Below are 7,183 nucleotides of genomic sequence, written 5' to 3' on the forward strand. Positions count from 1 at the left end.
TAAACACATTTAAAGACATGTGGTGCTGTCAGTCGTCCTCTTCGAGTGTTTTTAAACCTGAAACATCTTTTTAGTCCGTCACAAAAAGGAAATATTCAAACAACAAAGCAGCTCTAAAGAAAGCGGCAAATAATCTGTAAAAATCAGCTTGTTTGTTTTATGACTTTAATGTCTGTGCATCATGTCATCTGTGTCTATAATTACATCTGACTGCAAATGAAATCATATTCTGCTCATTTTAATTAACCTTTAATGTTTTTCTTTCTGTTACTTCAACATCAAACACCTATTTAAACTTCTGATGAGCTGAAATGCAAAATAATCTTTAAAGATAAAACAAAAATATGATGTTTTAACACTGAATAAAAATTTAAAAACTATTAACTATTTAAATCAATTTACAAAAATGATTTGGGATTATTTATATACGATCAGTGAAAAATGTTTTAGAGAGAGAATAATGATGAATAAGTTATTCATTACATAAGTTCATAAGTTAAATTACATTTATTCAAATAGGCAGAAACAAAAAAACATGGTTGTTTGAATTATTGTACAAATTAATACAATTCCAGTGAAGAAACAAATAATATAGACAAATCTGAATCTGTGTGTATAGTTATAAAATAAAAGATTTATTATTTATGTCTCAGAAAATGATCCTGATGATCACTGATCCTGATTTAAGTCTGTCGATGGCGTCCATCACTTGACACCAAACATCAAATCACCTGAATAAATCTAATCGAATAAATGTCTCATTTTTTAACATGCACAGAAAAAAGAAGCCAACAGGAAAATAAAAACTGAACTATTACATTATATATATATATATATATATATTTTTATAATATACACACACAGACATTTAATTTTATTGAATGTACAGATTTTATTTTATTTTATTTTATTTAACTCTGCAGAAAAGAGAAAACATAAACACTGTGATCGACTAATTCTTTCAAGAATAAATTAGGCTTCTGTTTCAAAACTATTAATTATGAAATGAATCTCAAATCTAATTTTAATGTTTAGAATTAACTGATGATTTAAACACTTTTATGACAATACAGTCCAACAAAAATACTGATGAACCTCTTAATGTCAGTCATGTGATGTTTTTCTATGTCTCTAAATTTGTATCTATATATTCATGAATAAATAATTAAATAAGAACTAACTTAAATTACGAACTTAATTGTTGTTAAATGTGACAGTGATTTGATGTGATTTGAACAGCCTGAAGGGGGCACTACTGAAAATGCAATCAGATACTTAAAGTGTGATTTAGTTCAGTGTCCAGTGTGTCAGCACAAAGGAATTCATGTTATTTAATTATAAGGAATAATTATATTATTATAATTAATTATAGTCAAGTCAGTTTTAAGCTGAACTGTTTTTAAAGACGTTTTCAGGTCAAATTTGGATTCATGATTTTATCTTTGATCTTCACTATCCAGTTGAATTCTGACTGTAAAAATCTTTGATTGTTGTGCCTGAGTGCTGCAGAGGCTCATGGGAGTTTTTGAGTCAAACCTCAGGTGTGTTTAACGCTCATTTCTGTCACCTGTTAACAACTTGACTTCACTGATGTTTAAAGCTTCATCATCTCTCTTTCATCAGTTTGCATTTCATATAAATGTGACAAATGTTGAAAATATGTATCATATTAGAGACATGTAAAACATGAAGTTTTGTGTAATCAATAACCGATTTCAGTGAGTCCAAATCAGAACATAACATATTTATTAAAATGTCTGATATATTAACCAGGATGTTGGTTTTTATGTATAATGATAACATGTCAGTGAGTCCGAAGTTAAATGTCTATGATTCATGTTGTTATGTAACGCTGTGTTGAATAATAGTTTTTAAATAGAGACACTCTGCAGGGCCTGAGAGGGGAGGAGGGGTCTAAGGTCTGAGGTCTAGATCTATGTATGTATGTATGTATGTATGTATGTATGTATGTATGTATGTATGTATGTATGTATGCATGTATGTCTACCTGTCTTATTTATTGTGATGTGCTAACTGCTGATCATAGATTATTATTGATTGATTGATCATTGCTGTCTGCAGTGTGAAGTTTAAAAATAAACTTATTCAGAAAGTGTGTACAAAAATCAATGCAGGATGACTTATTTCATCATAATTATTAAATCTGCTTCTGTTGGTTCATTTTTGTTTGTTTGTCTTGAATGAATTTTGATTTTTTTTTTTAATTACAAAGAACATGTAATGATTTGACTTTACCATTATTCTTATTTGATCAGTATTTTCACAGTATTTTATTAGTATTTTATCAGTATTTTTCAACGTGTTTTCAATAGTATTTGACATAGTATCTTCAGTAGTATTTTATTAGTAGTTTATCAGTATGAGCCATGTGCATGGCTCTTTGTTTGTATCCCAGTCGAAGGCATCGTGATTAGAGTATTTAAAGTGAATTTAAAGGACGTGCTCGGTGTCTCATTTAACTAATTCATTGATGGTGTATCTCCACCTGCTTCAGCCTCAATGCTGATGTGTGACACGCTCCTGATGAAGTGTCTGATGAAGAATCACTGACTTTTATTGGTGCAGAAGAAAAGGATGTGATGAAAGAGTCAAAGGCTGAGGCAGAGAAAGAGGGAGGGGCGGAGGAGTGAAAAACAAGAAGCCATCCATCACACGGAGGAGAAGACACATTCCAGCGGCCTTTAGCAGGATACATTCACTCAGTGCCACAATGGAGGGGGGGTCCGCCAGAGGCTGGGGGGGCGGCCTCACACTCAAAGCCCCCTTCAGTCCACATCAGACCCTGTATGAGCATGACAAATGTACATTTTACTGCAGCTGAAAACAACTAAACTGAATCCTGCAGAGGAGGAGGATACTTTACATTCTTAACCCTCCTTCTCTTCCTTCCTTCCTTCCTTCATTCTTTCCTTCCTTCTCTCTTTCCTCCTCTCTCTCTCTCTCTCTCTCCTCCCCCCTCCTGGCAAAGTTGGGGGTATTTGGGGGTATTTTGGGGGTGCTCTGGGGTGGGGGGAGCAGGTGATGGCTTTCTGGAGTGCTCTCATTTACACTCGTCTCCTCCTTTTTCTGTGTGAGCAGCGTGAAGAGGTGGAGAAAGAGACGCCTTCTCTGAGCTGCACCTGCCTGGGGCAACAGCGTCAGGTGACCTCTGACCTCACACCTTCAACAATAAAATAGTATGACCCAGACCTGCTCACATACATCACACACATACATACATCAGATACACACAAACACACACCAGTGAAACATGTTTTTATTTCATTGATTTCTACACTGAGACACTGAATACATCAAAACTATGAGATCACACATCTGAATGGGGAGGTTTATAATTTGAACTAATGAATGGTTTCCCAACAGTCTTAAGGGAATTCACAGAGGTGCTGAGCACTTGTTGGCTGCTTTTCCTTCACTCTGTGGTCCAACTCCTCCCAAAGCATCTCAACTGGCTTTAGGTCAGGCGACTGTGGAGGTCAGGTGTTGTGATGCAGCTCTCATCACCTGGTTAAAGAGCCCCTACAGAGCCTGGAGGTGTGTTTGGGGTCATTGTCCTGTTGAAATGATGTCCCACTGAGCTCAATGTCTCTGCAGAATGCTGTGGTAGCCATGCTGGTTAAATGTGCTTTGAATTTTGAAATCGCCAACATCAATAGTGTCACCAAAACACACCATCACACCTCCTCCATGCTTGCATCCACACATGCAGATACCATCCATTCATATTCTCTGTGTCTCAGAAAGACATGGTGGTCTGAACCAAAAATCTCAGATTTGGACTCATCAGTCCAGATTTCCTCTGGTCTAATGTCCATTCACGTGTTTGTTGGTCTCCCTCAGTCGTGGTTTGTTTACAGTAATTCAGACCATGAAGGTGTGATTCACACAGTCTCCTTTGAACACTTGATGTTGACATGTGTCTGCTATTTGAACTTGCCTGACTCACACAATTTAGCCTGTTAGTAAGTGAGCTTCAGCCCAGTCTGGCTGCTTCATGCAGGTTGAAGAGGGAAATTCATACGCACACGGAATGTTTCAGAACGTAGTCCATGTGTTTCATCAGGACCTGATTCAGGTCCTCATTGGTGAACTGAAATAGGTTTTGTGTTTTTTATAAAAAGGAGGCCTCTTTATGTTTTGGTGTCATCATAAACAGACGGTCTTTATTCAGAGTCCTGAAGTCCATTTAGGTTTTTGTCAGGACTTGGAGAAGTTTGAACATTGGTGTTGGTGGACCTCTGGCCTGGACCAGCTGAAAGCCACTGTGTTGGTTTCTATGGTAATGGAGAAAAAGTTCTCGCGCCGCGTGTTGCCTCCTGAATAGAATCCATCTGCAGAACAGTGAGATGGGCAGTGACCCGTCAGCACACGTAAATGGACCTCAGAACCTCATATATTCCACATTTAGTCAAAAGCGTGTGAGACAGAGTAAAAAGCCATCGCAGAGGTCATTAGGATGGGGGGCCGGGGTCCGACAAAAGCTGAGTCCACAAAGACTGCAATAGAAATTTGAGAAGAAAAGAGGATATTGAGTTATGAAAATCATATGTGTGGGGGCAGGGCTTACTGATGCAAATAAACTTCTCATTCATTGATCTCACCAACAGAACAACAAAAACATCCTTTAAAGAACCTTTAAAAAGTTCCTTCAGTTTGTGTCTTTAAAAGTGAAGAAGTTTGTGTTGAAGCTTGAACATCAGAACAAAAGTGGGTCCTGAAAGGAGGCTAATGTGAGTTGAATGGGAAGGAAATGGGCCAAGCAGCAGGAGGTCATTTGTGAGAAAATCTTTAAGGAAACGCAACGTTTTTAGAGACCACTTCCTGTTTGTTTGTGATGATAATGATAATGATGATGTGATGTGATGATGATGATGTGATAATGAAGTGCTGAGCTTAAAATGAGTAAATCTTGATTATGTGAGTTGTTTTTGGAGAGTTTGCCCCCCTCCCTCCTGCTCTAACTCTCTGACCTCCCTCCTCCCTAACCCTGACCCCCCTCTGTGGTTTCCCATGCTCCTCCAATTGATTCAATTAAGTGAACACACAAAAACCACAAAAACCATATGCTTAAAGATGTTTTTTCTCAACCAGGCACAAAACAATGTGATGGCTGGACTGAGGAAGCTGAAAAAGACCAAACTTGAAATGTAAATGTATATAAATGTAGCTGTTTTGCTTCAATTTCTCCATCCGCTCATCTTTTAATTTTCAAAGAGAAAATCTACTGGAAACATCAGAGTGCCAAAAAATGAAACTGAGGAGAAAAGTGACAAAGAAGTGAATGATGGGAGGGAAAGAAGGGAGGACCAGAGGAGCAAGGCACTGAAAAGGAGGGAGGAGTAGCAAGTCACCATCAGAAGTTGTTTTCTGCTTTGTTTAGTCAACAATAAAGTCCCTGAGTTTATTTCAGCAGAGAGAAATGAGGCAAACAGAACATCGCAAAAGACGCTTTGCATTCTTCGGCTTTTGACTTTTTATGAAAGAGCAACAGACACAAAATGGGGAACAAAGGGGGGCAGTGTGGATGAAGGCAGCATCACTGACATCCAGCACTTTGAACAACTTGTCAGCGCAGACACTGAAGCACTGCATTCTGTCACATTTGTGTACAAACCCCCTGAAAAGGCTGGCTGACCGGCCCATTCCCCTTTATTGGAGGTTCAAATGGCAAGAGGCATTCATTGTGTGTGTGGGAGTTCATTAAATTCATTGGTTTGACCTGTTATTTCTCGGCCAAAAGTCTGCTGATTTGGAAAAATGTGAGTCAGCTGAACGCAGTGACCTCTGCAGGGTAACAGACCCTTTTCAAGAACATTTCAAGGCCTTTATATGAAAGGGGTCAAAGTTTGAGACATATCTATGGCAGAACCAATGGATTCACATCAAAAGAGAATTTAAAATCATCCAAAGATATTTAGAGCTTTAATGGCTCTGTGGATATCTCACAATAACATAAACTAAATAATTTCAACACAACTTCTAATTATTTCTCATTGACAAAGTTTAGATTCAATCATTGACAAACACGGTAGTTGTACTGTCTGATAACCTGTCTTTAATGTTCATCTGCGATTCTCTTTGGACAGAGAAATGAAGGGAAAATAGTTCAATTTGTTTCACTTTTGATTTAAATGTTTTCTTTTTATTGCCACATTTTGAATGATGGACACAGGACAGCCAGTGGTTTATTTAGTACCTTTTGTTTTAGTCTGTTTAAAGTTCATACATGACCATTTTAGTTCCCATAACATCGCCACATTTAGATGTAAATGGGCTCATTAGAGTCCAGACTCAGCTTTGCATCTGTTTCCCATTCATTCTTGTCAAAGTCAATCAGGCCCACGGCATGCAGCTTTCTGCTTAACTATGAACTACAATGATCTTATTTAAACAGAAAAAACTTCAGTTAATCTACGCTGTCTTCATGTCACAGAGAGTTCATCTTTTAATGAATCTTGAATCTTTTTAACAAAGAAGAAGTGGCAGTAAAATGTTGTGATCGCCATTTCTGGTAAGTTCACAATGGCCATAAGTGAAATATCACTACACTGCTGATAATAGAGCACTACACCAGAAAGTACACAGAGTACTACATAAAAGAGTACTCACAGAAGGATCTGGAGTGAGACTCCCTGAACTCTGGACAGGAAACATTGGGTCTGATCAGTGCAGGATGAAACAAGATCAGCACCAAACAGAACCAGTCATCTCTCTGAAAGTCTTCATTTTTAACATCATGACTCTGTTCTCTGTTCAGACCACACTAACGGGGACCATGTGAGACCAGAAGAGGATGGATTCAGCCACCAGGTTTAAGGTCAGGATGAATTTAAATAATAAAGTAGCTGTAATTAAACCTCTTCTAAAAAAAAAAAAGCTACACTCTGGACCCAGAGGTTTTAGCCAATTATAACCCAGAACAACCACAGTCTTAACTGCCAGTTAGTGAGCAGCTCCACTGGAGCAGTTGGGGTCAAGGTTCTTGCTCAAGGGCACCTCAGTGGTGGTAATGAGGGAGGAACAAGTGCTGTTTTTTCACTGTCCCCACGCAGATTAATCCTGCTGGGAATCTGGGGATTGAACCGGCAACCTACCGGTCACAAGCCTGCTTCTCTAACCTTTAGAGAGGCCACCACTGCCCTATTATAAGAAGTCACTAAAA

This window comes from Larimichthys crocea, chromosome XXII (genome assembly GCF_000972845.2).
Source record: "Larimichthys crocea isolate SSNF chromosome XXII, L_crocea_2.0, whole genome shotgun sequence".
Taxonomy (NCBI): Eukaryota; Metazoa; Chordata; class Actinopteri; family Sciaenidae; genus Larimichthys; species Larimichthys crocea.